This window comes from Amblyomma americanum, chromosome 3 (genome assembly GCF_052857255.1).
Source record: "Amblyomma americanum isolate KBUSLIRL-KWMA chromosome 3, ASM5285725v1, whole genome shotgun sequence".
In the NCBI taxonomy this organism is placed as follows: Eukaryota; Metazoa; Arthropoda; class Arachnida; order Ixodida; family Ixodidae; genus Amblyomma; species Amblyomma americanum.
In genome coordinates this window covers 137,664,439-137,681,270 of record NC_135499.1, presented here as the reverse complement: position 1 = coordinate 137,681,270, position 16,832 = coordinate 137,664,439, and the positions used below count along the sequence as shown (strand labels likewise).

The 16,832-nt window shown below is 46.3% G+C and overlaps 2 long non-coding RNA genes across 2 annotated transcripts; both read right to left on the bottom strand.

Annotated features, from left to right (window-relative positions):
* Positions 1-9,074: 9,074 nt before the first annotated feature.
* Positions 9,075-11,416, bottom strand: LOC144123354 (uncharacterized). The gene is made up of 2 exons (XR_013313076.1): positions 9,984-11,416; positions 9,075-9,290 (listed from the first exon to the last, which is right to left on the bottom strand). It is a non-coding gene; the product is annotated as an uncharacterized LOC144123354 (long non-coding RNA).
* Positions 11,417-11,712: 296 nt separating this feature from the next.
* Positions 11,713-13,900, bottom strand: LOC144123353 (uncharacterized). The gene is made up of 2 exons (XR_013313075.1): positions 13,499-13,900; positions 11,713-11,933 (listed from the first exon to the last, which is right to left on the bottom strand). It is a non-coding gene; the product is annotated as an uncharacterized LOC144123353 (long non-coding RNA).
* Positions 13,901-16,832: the final 2,932 nt, after the last annotated feature.

Here is a 16,832-nt window from a genome sequence, read left to right as displayed (position 1 = left end):
GTTTCCATTTAATTATCAAAACTGTTCGTGTCAAAGGCATTATAAATCTCCTCTCTGCACTGTGCGCATGCGGACGTACTGTTCTTTCTAAGTGCCCCCAGATCACTTAAGTAACTTCTGGTTCTTGCACTATGAGATGTATAACACCTGCACTCCCTATTTCTTTCAAGTGAGGATAGTCGTGATGCAAAACATCCATTTGGAGCTTTCGTTCTCACAAAATTGGAGCTGCCAAGTTCCGAAACGTCAACTAAATTTTCTAGCGTCAAATTCAGGTGGTCTGGTTTTTTATTTTTGTGCAGGGCGGTAATTGCCTGTTACCCTTAAAGTAGCAGGCTGCAGAATGACATTCTTCCGGGACAGTCGGTGTGATTTCATTTCTAGGGGCTAGCTTGAATATTGAGACGTAGAGAGACACATAGAACACATTGCAGCAATGTGTTCTGTGCGACTCTCTTCGCCGCATTGCTGAGCCCGGCCCCCTCAAATGGAACGAAAGTACCGGCCTCTGTGCCACCTTACCACGATGCTGATACTTTCGCGCGATCTTACATGTGTGCAAAGGAAGAAACACGTCAAACACTTATTGATTTGTAATACGCAAACAACTGTCGAATATTTAGCGAATTCCGTCACCAACGAGCACAACTGAAGGGCAACAACGAAATATGCTCGGCGTGCTTTCTAATTTATGTCTGAGGTCACGATTACGTTAGCAGGTGGCCGATATTCAGCCTGAATAATTAACGGACCGGCGGTTCCCGGCTACGCTATTAAGCAACCGCGCCCACACTCGCTGTTTCGGTTTTGGCTGTCTTCTTCTTCAACAGCTGTTAGCGTGCACATCTACACTAGGGGAGCAGTTGCGACATCGCTTGTAACGCCCACACAAAAACTCTACCTACCGGCTCGGAGCTCCAAGTTCATCTCCTGTGATATATAACTGTTCTGGACTTATGCGGCTTCTCACGTAGCATCTATTGTAAGCATTGCGCAATAAGTGGTTGCAAGTCTAGCGTCAGTTTCGTCCGAACATATTAAGATTAAGGGTGCCAGTGAAAGAGGAAAATTGTGGAGTCTGCAGCTATTCGAAGCGCATGGCACTGGAGTACACGAACTCTTGGCGCAGACGGTTCAGTGCCCCTGAAATGCAAAAATTTGGCTGCGACGCGTGTGGCAATACTAGACACACAGTACAGCCACTGTACATTGCAAGGTGCGGCATATTGCCACAGTGCTAAATGCATGCGGCGTGGCCGTATACAGGCAGCAACAACTATGCTGATTTTTAAGAACGACTTAGCACGAGAGCCCAACAAAGAAATCGATATCGCGGCGCGCAAGACGCGCTGTTGGTGTCTTATTGCTCTCAATTTCGCGACCTGTCGTTAGTAAAAGTTAGCGCAGCCGTTACTATTTCCGTTACGTTACTTTGACAACAGAAAATTTGTTAGCTATACACCGAGATACGCTCCTTTACATGAAACCCTGAGTTAAGCTGCACATTTATGTTCACAAAACAGAGGTACCCTAGCTGTTGTATACACCGAATAATTTAATCCCAAGCACTGCCACGGATGTGACCGCGTTTGCCTGCGCTCACCTGTCACACGCAGTGCGAGCCCCCGCATCCCTTGGGACGGCACTCGAGGCCCTTGGCGGCGCACTCTTCGTCCGTGCATTCCTCGTATATGCAGTCGCTTCTCTCCACATTGGCCGCTATCGAGAGCAAGCCAACGCCGCTCGAAAGCAGGCAAGCGGTCAGGAGCAGGGCGAAGCAAACAGCGGACGCCCTCATGCTGGAGTACGCGCGGCGCACGTTCGCTTCACCTAAAGGGTGTCTGTTAGAGACGGAAACGCTGGCAACTGTTCCGAGCAGGCCTTTTAACGGCCGCCGATGGGACTTTTTTTGTTTATTTGTGCTAGCTCGGTCATGTGGCTCCTGGGTTCAGAGGTTAGTTGTACCGATTGAAACGCCGCCTTTCCCGCAGATGTTTCGGTAAAACTACGGAATTGTTCATTTGTGATTCTCAGGCGCGCGCGCGCGTGTGTGCGCGTGTGTGTGTGTGTGTGTGTGTGTGTGTGTGTGTGTGTGTGTGTGTGTGTGTGTGTGTGTGTGTGTGTGTGTGTGTGTGTGTGTGTGTGTGTGTGTGTGTGTGTGTGTGTGTGTGTGCGTGTGCGCGTGTGTGCGTGTGCGTGCGCGTGTGCGTGTGCGTGTGTGCGTGTGTGCGTGTGTGCGTGTGTGTGTGTGTGTGTGTGTGTGTGTGTGTGTGTGTGTGTGTGTGTGTGTGTGTGTGTGTGTGTGTGTGTGTGTGTGTGTGTGTGTGTGTGTGTGTGTGTGTGTGTGTGTGTGTGTGTGTGTGTGTGTGTGTGTGTGTGTGTGTGTGTGTGTGTGTGTGTTATTTGGAGCTCAACGCGTGCAGCGACGAAGGGATAAGGGATACTTAAATAGATACTTGCGTTTCGAAGGTACAGCTTGTCACAAGGGTAGACTGAGAAACAGCTTCAGCAACGTTGTGCCGATCAAAGTTAACCGAAAGTTAAATACACGCGCGTTTTTTTTTGCGTTTCTTCCTCCCAAAGAAGTGCGGTCGCCCCACCTTGAATCGCAGTCGAGAACGGTGCTCATCAGCAAAACAGTTAGCACAGCCGTTGAGGTACTGTGGTAGACCCGGAACGAATAAAGGCAGAAGAAGCTATTCTTTCTTAATCCTGTTGCGTCAAGGAAACAAACTAGATTGTATTTCTTGTAACGGTTACGGACTAAGCTTGCGTACAATGCAGGAACCTGTTTTGGATTCGTCAATGTTTGTTCGCCTAACTTTACACGGACGGCTCTGCGTCACTATATTGCATGCCCATTATGTCACCGCTCTGAAATAGGAGTCGTTGCGGTGAAACCTACACTGGTCTGAGCAAATAAACTTGCCAAAAGATATTTCCAATGCTGTGTATTTAAAGGAGGAGTTTAGTGACATGAGACGCAGCGTCGCCTTTATCGAAAGGCAAAACAGCGGCTGTCTCAGGAGTGAGAGAGGAAGCGGCGCTCCGAGGTAACTGCCGTTAGAAAATCGTAAGTGCGAATGTACATTTGGTGGTGAAAATCTTTTGAAATAAACGAGGAACTGTCTTGTACAGAAAGGAAAGGAAAAACTTTGCAGAGAAAATGGCGAACATTCGATTAGCTTTTTCAGCCACTGGATCTTCTGCTGTGTGTGGCATTAACTGCATGCCTTTATTTTATTTTTATTACCTCGCATGACATCATTTACACCTTCCACCGTTAGAGAGGTTTTGGAAAGCGAATCCACTCAGATGCAGCTCAGTGAACTCTAGTTGCACAAAGTTTACTCTTTTGACATCCTTAAGATTACTCAAAGGACTCTAGAAAGCATCGCAACACCATCAGTCTGCGAAAAGTTATCTTTTCCTCCTTTTTTCTTCGCCTAATATTTACTTTATTCATGTTCTACAAATGCATAGCAGCCGTGGCCACTCCGCCGCGCCTCAGGCGTCTTGGCATTGTGTCGTATTTCCCGCTTCGCTGCCAGGGTAGATTATAAGCCGCCTATTTCACCACGTAGCTGCAATAAACCGAAAGCGGTTGCGGTCGTGGGCTTTTCTCCGCCTGTACCCCATAAAGCGGTTATACCTCAATCTTTGTAGCAGGATGCAGCTCAGGAAAACAAGCCACGCAGTCCTGCAGCTGTGCAGTGAACGTTCTGTACGTCCGCAATGTTTAGTTGTCAAAAGTAAAGACGTTGACCCTTGGCATCACGGTAAAGGCACGTGGACGGCGTTCGCTTCCTGTAAGCTATTCCGTGCAGCACAAAATATGTCAAATGGCTTCCCGTTGCGGTGCTACCAAATAGTCACTTATTCGCTGAATTTTTGTTCGCTACTTCCGTTCGTTTAAGTATACGCGCGCTGTAAATTTCGGAACTGCTCATGTGTTGACATGTAAAGGGCTCCGGAACTAGTCAAGCTGCTCTGGGAGTAACTTTTTGCCGTGGATCCTTTTCCCCGAGAAATAAGGAACGTGTGCTGTTGTGTTTAGAAGCGTGCGCAGGAGATGCTGCCACTAGGCTAGATTTGCTTTATTTGACTTGCAATAGGAAAGTTTCGCGATGCCGCGATGAAAGGCGGCACCAGACAGCATTTGGCTGGGTCTTTGAAACTGTGTCACGACTGATGTTTCATAAAATCAGAAAATTCGCCGAAGGGATCTTGTGAACTGCAACGTGTACAGTTCCTTTGAAAATGGAAAAGGAGAATGGACTGTTCTAGAAATGGAAAGAGAAAAGTGTTATTTTTCAAAAATACGAATTAGGATTTTTTTAAACCGTGCCTCATAACTACGAGTTTTTTTTTTTTGCGCTGGTACAGCAGACTGCGCATTAGCTTCTTGCGTCGGTGCCTGGCATTACAAATAATCATCAATTACAATCACCCGCAAGCGTTCATATGCAACGTGGTGAATGGGAAGAACGTTAACTTGCACGATGAATGAAAAAAAAGGCAAGGTGTTCGTATGGATGAAGACAGATTGTGAATAAGGTATGTTTTGTTTTGTGCACATCGCTAAATAAATCAATCAGTCAGTCAGTCAGTCAGTCAGTCAGTCAGTCAGTCAGTCAGTCAGTCAGTCAGTCAGTCAGTCAGTCAGTCAGTCAGTCAGTCATGCTGTCTGTCTGTCTGTCTGTCTGTCTGTCTGTCTGTCTGTCTGTCTGTCTGTCTGTCTGTCTGTCTGTCTGTCTGTCTGTCTGTCTGTCTGTCTGTCTGTCTGTCTGTCTGTCTGTCTGTCTGTCTGTCTGTCTGTCTGTCTGTCTGTCTGTCTGTCTGTCTGTCTGTCTGTCTGTCTGTCTGTCTGTCTGTCTGTCTGTCTGTCTGTCTGTCTGTCTGTCTGTCTGTCTGTCTGTCTGTCTGTCTGTCTGTCTGTCTGTTTAAAAGGGCAATTAACTGCGCAGCAGGCTGCACATTGCAAAGCATGATACTGCGGTGTTCTGAGCGAAATAAAGGCAAGATAATGGTTTAGTTGCTTGCTCCAACGCTCTGCCCTTGTCTTCCCACTTTCTAGAATAGCACCAACGTGCAGAAGTAAAACGCTGTATGCCGTCTTGGTTGAAGAAGGCATGAAGAAAGCTCTAGAAACGCAAGCAGTGTTAAGTTGTTCTCAAAGGCGCCCACCCCAAAACAGCAAAAAATTGGCTGTGGTTTAGCTCTGATTAACCCTAGTTGAAATGCGAAAGCTTCGTTTCCTCGGCCCGTCGTCTACACAGCGTCTCATTCCGACGCTCTCGACAACTCAAACCGGTCTCTTCCGCAGTTTAAGAGTCACTCCAGGACGTGGCACGACTTCTTCTAGCCGCATCTTCGTTACGACGCTTCCCGAGTCGTGGGGCTCGTTCTTCTGGCGTCTCTTGAGCGCGTTCTCTCTTCCTCGCTTCGTTCTGTCGTTTCGTCTCTTTCGCGCTCTCCATTCCGGGACATGCCACCCAACTTCCAGTGGCTATATATATATATATATATATATATATATATATATATATATATATATATATATATATATATATATATATATATAGCCACTGGAAGTTGGGTGGCATGTCCCGGAAGTCAGCCTTTGGCAGTGCACGAAATCGGGCCTCAGCACGGTTTTTCAGTTTTAGTTTTCCACTCACCATCTTGTCTTTTCGACGTTCTCGTCCTTTTTCATGGCAATGCCTACCTGTTGCGCCGTCAACTGCACGAGGAGAGCAGCAAAGTCGTCGGGAAAGACGTTTAAAAAAGGGTCCATTGCATCGCTATGGGGCGACACTAGCAGACGACATTACGTTGCTACACACAGTACGTACAGAGCCTCGTCTGCTGAGCTCTGTGTCGTCCCGTTGCACTAGCGTCGCCAACCCTGCTCTTTGTTGTGATGTACGTTGTCGCGCTCTAAGCCCAAGTTATACCATCAATGGGGTATAAATTTAAGAAAGGATAGGCGGAAACCTTCATTAGGCAGCCGACTTTGCTGCGAAAATTTTACCGAATTATGTTTAGACCGAACCGGAGTGAGGCGAGGCCACAATCTTGTGGGGTGTCTTCGGTGTTCTGCTGCTTCACATTAGCGCGTCCAAAATGTATATGGTACTACTTTTTCGACGGAGTGTATCAAGTACTGTTTCGTACTGAAGCAAATTATGCCTGAATGGGCTGATATTCGTGATGCTTGGTGCAGTTGACTTCTAACAGTGCTTGTCACATGCGCTGCTGCATTCGTCTTTCTCGCCAGTCGCTTCTCTCGTACTGTGCAGCTGAAACGTGGCTGTGCTATAGAGTTAGGTTAAAAGCACGTCTGGAAGGTAAATGACACACTAAAGCGATATACACCACCTGCCATCGATGTGAAGAGACATCGTCCGCCACCAACCCGAAACTGAAACAGCGGCAGCTGTATAACGAGTGGCTCTTCGAGTGTCAGGATTTCCGCGCCATTTCCTTTTCTTTGCTAGAAAATTTGTTTTTGAGAGGACCTGGACTCATCATGATTCCACTACTTCCCCTAATTACGCTCGGAAGACAAGAACGAGATCAGAAAATAGTGTTTAATGCGCGTACCCCTTTGCCGCTGCATGGTGAGACCTGCATGTCTGTTTTCTTCGGTTTCTCTGAAATTACAGGGTTCCCCAAACAATGCACCTATTTCTCGCGTTGAGCTTGCTTATTCCTTTTATATTACAGTAGACGTAACACGAAAAAAAAACACGCCAAAAACTGAGAACGTAAGGGCGAAAGACGCGACTTTTTGCATTGATATACACAGCGGACACCGAACTTCCATGCAACTGAACTTCCAGTGGCTTCACTTGCGGCCACTTCGGAAAGCGGGAATGCGGCATCCAGCCACCTAGTGGAGATCAGGGATATATACCCCCGCGAGGCTGCGACACCTCCTCTCCCTCTACCGCAGCGGAGCACATCTGGGGGAGCGAGCGGCGACGGCAGCGGCGTCGACGGCGGCGCCATCTGTCCGAGCGCAGCTGCGGCGTTGCTAGGCAACGGCGGCTCAAGGTCGTTCGTGAGCCACGGCATACGGCTGAAGGGCGACCAACCGACGAGCCGAGTTGGCTGCCTGGCTGGCGTAATGTTACTTTCGCAACAAAAAAAAAGGTATCATGAAAAGCAGGAACTGCATAATAAGCCCTGCGAATCTCGACGCCCCACACGGCAGGCAAGAACAGCTACTTCTATAGCAAATTGTGACAATGGAGCAAGCACTGCTCGATCTGTGGCCTACAGACACATTCAAAACCTCGTGTTCACGCGCTACAATCAAACCGAATCGCTTGTGCATTCAACAGGGCTGAGCGAAAGAGCAAACGAAGTGACACTGAAACAGAAAAAGAGTTGCTACGAAGGCAGGAAATTGAAAAATATTGCATAGCCAGGCTACACGAAGAGCCCGGCTGTAGCATTGCCTAGAGTGCATAGATGGGAACGAAGCAGTGCCGATTTCGGTCTCTGTACATTGTCTTTCATTCGAATAGGCTTGCAAAGATTGTCTGGATATCTATGGAGCCAAATTAGTGTAATGCAATCAATCAGGATGACTAATGTCGTGATATTAGAAAGGAGTCTCATATCGCATGCGCATGGTCTCGTTTTGCACCCCGGGAGAGGGTAAAAATGCGACGTTTCGAAGATTTTAATTCCATTTCATTTTACTGTGTTAACCTTCACCTGGGCTTTTCTTAGTTGGTGAACACGATGCCAATGCGGTTATCAAATAATGTGGCAATATTATTGTTTGACACATATGACTATAAATAATAACAGGATGGTAACCATTTGCAAATTTGTGTCGCTTTTAGATAGATTAGACGTGAGCAGGAAAGAAGTCGTTACGGCAACGATTGCAACTGCGCAAGGAAAAACAGCAGTCGCCAGCCTACGGGCGAACGTGGTATGCATTTCTCCCCGCGCTCGGCGAGGCCCCGGCAGTCTCCGTGGCTGGTTAATGGCTTCCTTGTTCGGAGTTTATCGTTTGGTGCCCTGAACAGCGAGCATGATTATACGTCTTGCTGCGGGCCTCGGCTACTTAACCTTCTAGAGAGAGCTCGCGGTAGACCATCAGTTATATATAGTCTTATGGGGCAATGCAGAAATAGATACGATTGCTCAATAACGAGCGCTTCTATAATTTACTCAGACCCCTGGAGCGTCCAAGTACAGCTCTAAGTGCACTTACCTTTCGTTTGGACGGCTGCTATCAGAAAACGGCTCCTCAGGGAGGTGGGCCTGCGGTGGAACCGCGAAAGTGACTTCGTGAAGTGGACAATGGACAACCGTTTCATTAACAACCTCTGCGACTACCTCAGCGCAACGGTTCTTCACTCCTTCTTTTAACTTTCAATCCCGTGCATTCCTTCCCCCCCTTTCCTTTTTAAACTTATGCCTCATGGCACACTTCTCGAATAAAAAAAAAGTGCATTTTCAAGATAAGGAGTGAAACCACAAAGCACACGTCGAGACATTCGTAATTTTATTGGTTAAGTTTACATGTGTGCAAATTATTTTGTTGCGATTGCCTGATGCACGTTATTTTCTTCAGCGCTTGAGTAATGTTGACTCGCGTTTTGTAGATGTGTTGCCTAATAACATCAGGATAATAATAATCATCAAGATAATGGTAATGATAATCATCATCTGCATCCTAAACACGAAATGTTTTATATTTTTTCTTGGCCTCTTGCGTCAAACAACTAATATATGAATGAAGTGAGTGGGTGGGAAGGAGTATGTTTGGTGTTTTCGCCAGTACGTACGTTGGGTGTGATTCAGGGTGGGATGTAGTGGCGAGTATACGGCGCGGTAGCGGCGGTAATGGTTGACAGTTCTGTTGTATTCAAAAGGTTCGGTGAGGGTGCATGCGTAGGGCCCGGGGACTAGTGAAACCGCAGAAACCGCCAGGACGAAACTATGGTCATGGAATTGCAGGCCCTGCTGTATATGTACAATTCATCATAATGCACTGTGGTACTACAAAGGAAATTATGTTCTGCCATGAAACAAAAGGAAGATGCTAATTACTTTTCGCCACTTTATTCCTGAATTTCGCAAATGCTGACAACAGTGTTTCGGACAATTAGGCTGGCAACAAGAACACAATGTAGCTCCAGTTCTACTCCTTTGACTCCTCGCTGCTTAGATTAACGTGAGTTGTGCTTTCCAATAGACCAGTTGCTTGTGTGCCGACAAGCAAACTGCAAATCCGATTCGATGACTAGTAACAATGCCTCCTCCTGAAAAAAAATAATTAAAACAATGAGCGAAGAATAAAGTGATCAAAATTATAATTGGTCCCGGATCATATCAGCCCGACGCTTACTAACCGCTCACTAGAAATAAAAGCTGCCTGGACATTCCATAACAATTATTTTGATACTTAATTGCTTTGTATCCATAGCAGGTGTGCCCTACATCGACAGCAGACATGGCGACAAAGAATGCTTGTTGACTACTAACTCCAACGCCACAGATGATAACTGCGATTACCGGTGAAAAATACATGTATCATATTTTTATGAACTAATTTTCAGTGCCGCTGTCGAAAAGAAAGTGCAGTTTAAGAGTGAAATATATCGTACTATAAAGTTTCTATTTTTATGTTCATGCATTAGACGCTCCAAGGCTTAAGCATTTTCAGCATGTCGAGTCGTGCAACACGACGGAACTTTCAGAAATGTTGTTAGCTAGAGTGTGATCTTGATTAATAAAAACACGTAGAGACGACCACAGCACTTCTCTTTAGTAAAACGTTTTCCGTTCACTATTCCCGTAGTTTCTTTAAAAGATAGAGACCCATAGGAGTCTGTTCCACAGTCTCACGTCAAGCAGCTATGTTACGATGTTAGGCATAAGTTATACAGAAAATATTCGTCTGGATGAACGGCAACAAATTTATTCATCTGGGTAGCAAAAACCCGTCTCCTCACCTCTCAGACGCAATGAGAACCTCCGCAGCCCTTGGGACGGCACTTCTTGCCGAGAGCGGCACACTCTTCATCCGTGCATACCTCCTGCAAGCAGTTAGACTGGTCGGCCCTCCGTACCCTCGGGCTGGGCGGCCACACCGAGGCCCTGCCACTTGCCACCAAGCACGCCCCCAGCACCAGAAGAACGAGAAGAGTGGAGGCCTTCATTTCCCAGTCAACGTGGACGCGTGCGCACTTGCTTCTTCCGTCAGTGGATAAGCCGAGTGAAGGACGGACGACTGAATAGTGGCCCCCAGGTTGTATGCGCAGCCCTTATAACGAGCATCCGATGGCCCGCGGTGGTATTCGGCCCAGCGCACTTTTTATCGCAACGTTGGCCAGAATTATTTGTTTGCTTTCTACTTGGCTCCCTCCGAGGGTTTCCCAGAAACATCCGCCTCCATTCGCTTTGTGGCGTCAGCTTTGTGCAACAGGACAGTTTCTTGTGGGATATTTCTCGCCTTCCTCAGCTGTAATCGATATCGACTTTAATAGTCAGCCCGGAGCGCTTCTCAGCCGTGCGCTGCTGTTGCATTTCAGGCGAACACTTTCACTCACCTATGCAAAGTATTCAAAATGTGATAAAAAGCAGGTGCGTGAGTAAGTGCGGCGCAAACAAAGGAGTCATGTTCTTAAGAAAGCGAAAACACGAAAATAACCTATCGCATTAGAGAGGTAAGTAGGGTCAAAGCATTCCAGTGCCTGAAAAAGCGTAACTTATGTTTCGGTGTGTATTTGCTTTGTTTAATTGCCGAAAATTAGGCCACCACTTTTGGTTAAGAACCGTACATTTTCGCTTTGATTTCTTTTCATTTCCTTGAACCTACAACTTTCGAGCCGCTTTATTGTGAGCGCTTTCCCTTCAAGCACAGATGAGAAAAGTTTAGTCGGAAATGCAACCTTCATAGCAATATGCCAAGGGTCAAGGCCTGCGCTCGTTTCCGTCTCTGGCAGCTTGGCAGGGGAAAGCTACCACTTGCACAACCATCACAATTGGGCTTGCGAGCGGTTGACGTTGCACTTTGTTCTGAAAGAACCCCAATCTCATACCAGGGGTCTTGTATTCTTTTTTGTTCCCTTGGTGAACGGCACATAGCTGTAAGGTACACTTCCTTTCTATTTTTTTTATTGCAGCAGTAAGGCGTACAGTCCACACCAAAAGTTTACGAGGCGAACGTAGGCCCGAAAAACCTATTTCAATTACGTACGACACGTCACTTGCATGAAATGCCTGCAAGTTTGAAAGAACGCGCGCTTTCCGTTCATTGGTATCAATACCAGAAAACTTGCTAGCCTGGCAGAGCTGCGATTAAATTTGTTTACGATCTCACGCATCCCGCACACATTTGCTGGCGACTGTACAGTTAACAGGTCACGTGATCCCACTCACAGCAGAAAGATGGGCCTTTATATGATAGTTCTCACAGGTGAGAAATGGGGGGGGGGGGGGGGGGGTGTTGAGGGGAGATACTTTTCTTCTCCCTGAAAGAGGGGCAAAGGCATTTAAGCTTGATGTATTCTTCCAGCATGCTAAGCACATCGAAGTTCACCAGGGAAACAGGCGAAACTAGCAGCGTAAAGGAATTGTGATGTAATACGTAACCCTTAACGGTATGGGAATAATTAAGGATAATTGACTGTCGAGTTGGAAAGGAAATCGTTTTTTTGGGATAGATAACAAAGACACAAATCGCACCGAGCAGTTTTATTATTGAATTTCTCTTATTTTTACAAAAATATTTCGGGCAGTTAGGTTCGCATCAAGTACACATTGTCGTACTAGCTCTGCTCTACTAGTTGTCCCTCCCTGCTTCAATTCCATCCAGTTGTGTTGATCGATAGATCAGTTGTTTTAGTGACCCGACAGGAAAACTGTAGAGACGAAGCGATGACTACGAACAAAGGCTCTCGCTGAAAAAAATAAGTAAAAATAAAATTAAGAGTCAACACTGGAGTAATTTAGCCTATATTCAGCGCCAGATCATAGAAGCTCGATCGTTTACTAACCGTTTCCTAGAAAGAAAAACTTCGTAACTATTTGATAACCACTATTTAGATCATTTATTGGCTTGTATCAGCTGCAGGCGAGCCCTAAATCTGATAAGACAGCTCGTGGCGAGCATTGCTTGGTCATTATTGGTTCTGACGCCACAGATGGTATCTGCCATTAGGGGTGAAAAAAAATCATCTAAAATATTTTATTATCCAATTTCCTAGGCTTCATTTCAGATAAAAAGCGCAATTTGATAATAAAGCAGCAGGAAAAACAACCACGCCGCCGGTGGGATCCGATGTCGTGGGTTCCAATCCCACAGGCGGCATGGTTGTTTTTTTCTGCTGCTTTATAAGTAATTTTCTTTAAGCGACAGATTAAGCAAAGTATTATTCTCTCACTAATCAGCACTACAAATAAAAAAATAAACCTTCCCCTATGCACCTTGGTTTCGACGACTGTTGGCTTCCTTCATATGTTTGTCAAACGAGCGCCTCATTTCCCTGACCTTGTGTGCTAATAGCTTAACGGGGGTCTCGGTTCTGGCAGTCTTGATGCCATAGGTAGCATAAGAGGGCTCTCGCATAGTTTCCGCCCTCGCCGTTAGATGACGTTCCACGTCCCACTCATGGTAATACAGGACGTGCTTCGTCCGCCGCTATGGACGAGGGTGGCGTTGGTGAACACTCTCAAGGTTCGCGTACACCAAATAAACATAAATACCCACGAGAGCAGCAGATTGGACAGCCGTCGCCGTAGATCAGTTGGTAAGAGCACCGGACGCGATATTCGGAGGTCGTGGGTTCGGATCCCACCGGCGGCATGGTTGTTTTTCTGCTGCTTTAAAAGTAATTTTCTTTTAGCGATTTATTTATCTAATTAATATTATCCCACTGATAAGCACAGCACATTAAAAAAAATAATAACGTTCCCATATGCACCTTGGTTTCGGTGACTGTTGGCTCCCTTCATAAGTTTGTCAAACGAGCCCCTCACTTACTTTACCTTGTCTGCTATATATATATATATATATATATATATATATATATATATATATATATATATATATATATATATATATATATATATATATATATATATATATATATATATATATATATATATATATATATATATATATATATATATATATATATATATGGCACTTCGTGCCACACGTCGGAACTTTAAACAGTCTAGTCAGCTAGAGGTCGACCTTTTTCCAGCAACAGACAGTGATAAGAACGGTCAACAAAACCCCTTATAGAGACAACCCCAGAGCTTTTTTAAAGTACTTTTCTCGTTTACCGATCGCGTAGTTTCCTTAAAAAAGGCAAACTAATAGAATTGCTTTCTACAGTCTTACTTCAACCAGCGAGTACTGACATGGACATGGATGTCGGTGAGACGTTATTTCTAATATGCTAGTCTGGGCAAACAGCAAAAAGCATACTCGTCCGCGTACACCTGCCTCGATCCTCACCTGTCACACGCAGTGCGAACCTCCGCACCCCTTGGGCCGGCACTCCATGCCTCGAGCCGCGCACTCTTCGTCCGTGCACTCCTCGTACTCGCAGTCAGACCTCCGAATCCTCAAGTTGGTTGGCGCCACCGAGGCGCTGCCGCTTGCCACCAGGCACGCCCCAACCACCAGCAGAACGAGAAGAGTGGAGGGCTTCATCTCCCAGTCAACGTGGACGCGTGCGCGCTTCCTGCTCTCGTCAATGGGTATCGATCGGAAGAAGGGCGGACGGTTGAGTGGTGCCGTCTCAGTTGTGAACGCGGCCTTTATAAGGGACCTCCGATGGCCCGCGGCGGCATCCGGCCCCCAGGCACACGACCTTTTATCGCAGCGTTAGCCTGAATTATTTGTGTGTTCTTCTCCTTGGCTAACTTCTCAGGGTTTCCCAGAAACATACGCCTTCTCTAGCTCTACGGTGTCAGCTGTATGCAACAGGTGAGTTTCATGTGGGATATTTCTCAGCTGCCTCAACGGTAACCGAGATAGCTTTGGCTTCTGAGCACGGAAAATTTATCAGCCGTGCGCTGCTGATGCTTTAAAGGCAAACCCTTGTACACGCGTGTGAAAATGACTGAGTATATGATAAGACAGCAAGAATGCCTATTAAAAAAGCAAAAATAAAAAAAATAATCAGCGCATGAGTGACGTCTCCTAAGGCCAGACCATTTCAGTGCTATCGAAGTGCACAAGAAGTCATGTTTCGGAACGCACTTGCTTTATTTCCGCGCTGAAGTTAAGGACACGATTTTTAGCTAAGCACCAACACATGTTTCTTTTAAAGGTGTCCTATTTCGTCGAGCTTAAAACTTTCGTGATGCGCTTTATTGCGAGCGCTTTCACTTCAAACAGAGACGGGAATAGTTTAGACGTGAATGCAATCTTTTCTGCAATATTCCGAGGTTCATGGCTTGCATAGGATTCTGTCGATGGCAGCCTAAGAGGAGGAAGCTATTAGTTGCACGACCACGGCAACTGGACTTGCGAAAGATTGAGGTTTTACCTCCTTCTGAAAGATCCCCACTGCTCTTTCGGACATCTTGTAATCGTTGTGGTTGTGCCCTTGGAGAACGGCGCGTAGATTTTACGAACATTTCCTTCTTATTTTTTTTACGGCTGCACAGCAGATCTGTTGACGGGCATAAAAGACGTCCTGTACGATGTCAGTGCACGTTAAAGATCCCCAGGTGGTCGAAATTATTCCGGAGCCCTCCACTACGGCACCTATTTCTTCCTTTCTTCTTTCACTCCCTCCTTTATCCCTTCCCTTACTGCGGGTTCAGGTGTCCAACGAGATATGAGACAGATACTGCGCCATTTCCTTTCCTCAAAAACCAATTATTAATATTATTATAAAAGACGTTAAAGGAGAACTCCTGTACACGTACATGCACTCTAACGATGGTGCAGCTATACTATAACAACACTTTTACAACTAGAGAGGTCCTTAGATTTGGTGTATATATCAAGCTGTATATGGAAAGCCGCAAACCGTGCTGAGCTGCATAAAATTGTAAATGGTAGGGTTTAACTTTTCAAAGCAATAGACGGGAAATGAGGGACGCAATTGTGTACGACTCATGTAAAACTGAGACCATTTGCGGTTCTTTTTCGTGTGCTGACATTGCACAGTGCCCCGGAGTTTTAGTATTTCGCCTCCATCAAATTGTGGTAGCCGTAACTGGGATCAAAAGACCAAACCACTAAATCCCCTTGCGGACTACTGACATGCTTGTTTTTTGCACAGTTCGTTTGCTTTGAAGGACAGACCTCGGGATTCAGCGCGTTGTTGTTTTAAACCCATAGTAGCATATTTACGGGTGTACTTTATGCATAACTTTCTTGTGGCATTCGAATACAGTTTGACGTGCAAGTAAATACCGTGTTTCCCTTTTATGTTTATTTAGTCCTTCCCTTCCACACGTTCTGCACTTTAACTGTCAAGCACCAGACCGCCAAGCTTCCGTGCTCAAACAGAGCAGGATGGAGGAGAACTGGGAGTTTCGCGCATTCGAAACCTCTAAGCAAAAAAATGGCTGCGCGTGTCTGCGAGTTCTCAGCTTTTGGGGGGGGGGGGGGGGGGGGGGGGGGTCTCGCCGTACCCCAGCGTAGACAAGGAGGAAGCATTTGTTTAAGCCCTAAGAAATGTACTTCCTCCGGGCGAGTGGATAAACGTCGGTAACGGCTCTTCATGCTGAGAACTTTCTGCTTTGCCAGGCGCCTTACAAAGAAGTGCGGTTAGGACAGCTGTGGATGATAGTTCCACCCCCAAGGTACGGCAGCTCTCCTCTGTTACGGAAATTACGGGGGTGCTCATAATCCTTGGTCTTATGTAGTTAGCCTCATACTCAATAACAGGAGGTAGTAAGCCGCCTACTGCAGTGACCGTTCCTTGTCCTAAATTGGGACTCAATTGGTGTTGCACACCATTTTTTAACAGTGCGCTGATGCTCTTCTCATTCAGTGCGGACGCCGGCTGCCTGCTTTTCTCCTTTGTTTTTATGAAATTTCTCTACTTTCTAGCTTTTTAACTCACAAGAAAAAAATTAACGGGTGTAGGAGCAATGGCGCCGAAAACCCGCTAAGTGTTGCAGGCCTGCAAACTCGTCTGAGTGACTATTTACAAACCTATAATATGACCATGCGATATTTTCCACTTGCCAGCTGCACTGCAGACGCCATGTGAGGGCTGTGGAGGCGGCAACAAATGTCGTATTTCCGGGAACAGCTATAGACTGGGCAAATTTACCAGGGTGAATCGAAAATGAAACCTCTCTTCCGTGCCATGCTTCTGACGGGCGAAGCAGTCGATCGTAACCGCCAGGCATGTAGGGTGATGTGGTTTTCAAGTTTCCATCCCAGATAGCCTTAGTGTCTGACCTTTTCCTGAGTTGTTCATAAAGTGAAGTGCTCGGGCCTGTTTTTGCACTCCGTACACTTTACATGTCCAGAGATCCGCGACACTTTTCATTGCATCAGCCGCTAGACGGTGTCAAATCTTGTAAGACTCCCGAGGGAGTTGTGCTGATTTTACGGCAGGTGGCCTAGGAATTATCGGCGAGAGCTTTACGGCTCACAAACAAGGAGGGCAGCGACGACGCCACGTAGGCGTCTTAGAACTCGGAGAGCTTTATTTTTGACATTTTTTTCTGTGTGTGTGGGGCCAGCAACGGTCCGCTGTTGATTGAGCAGCTTCTACGGGGTTTGCCCATGCTGGAGTGAATGGGGCGTCTCACTTCAACGGTATCTCATCGTGAACGCATTTGAGGTGTTCGCAACTGTCCATGCAGCACATTTT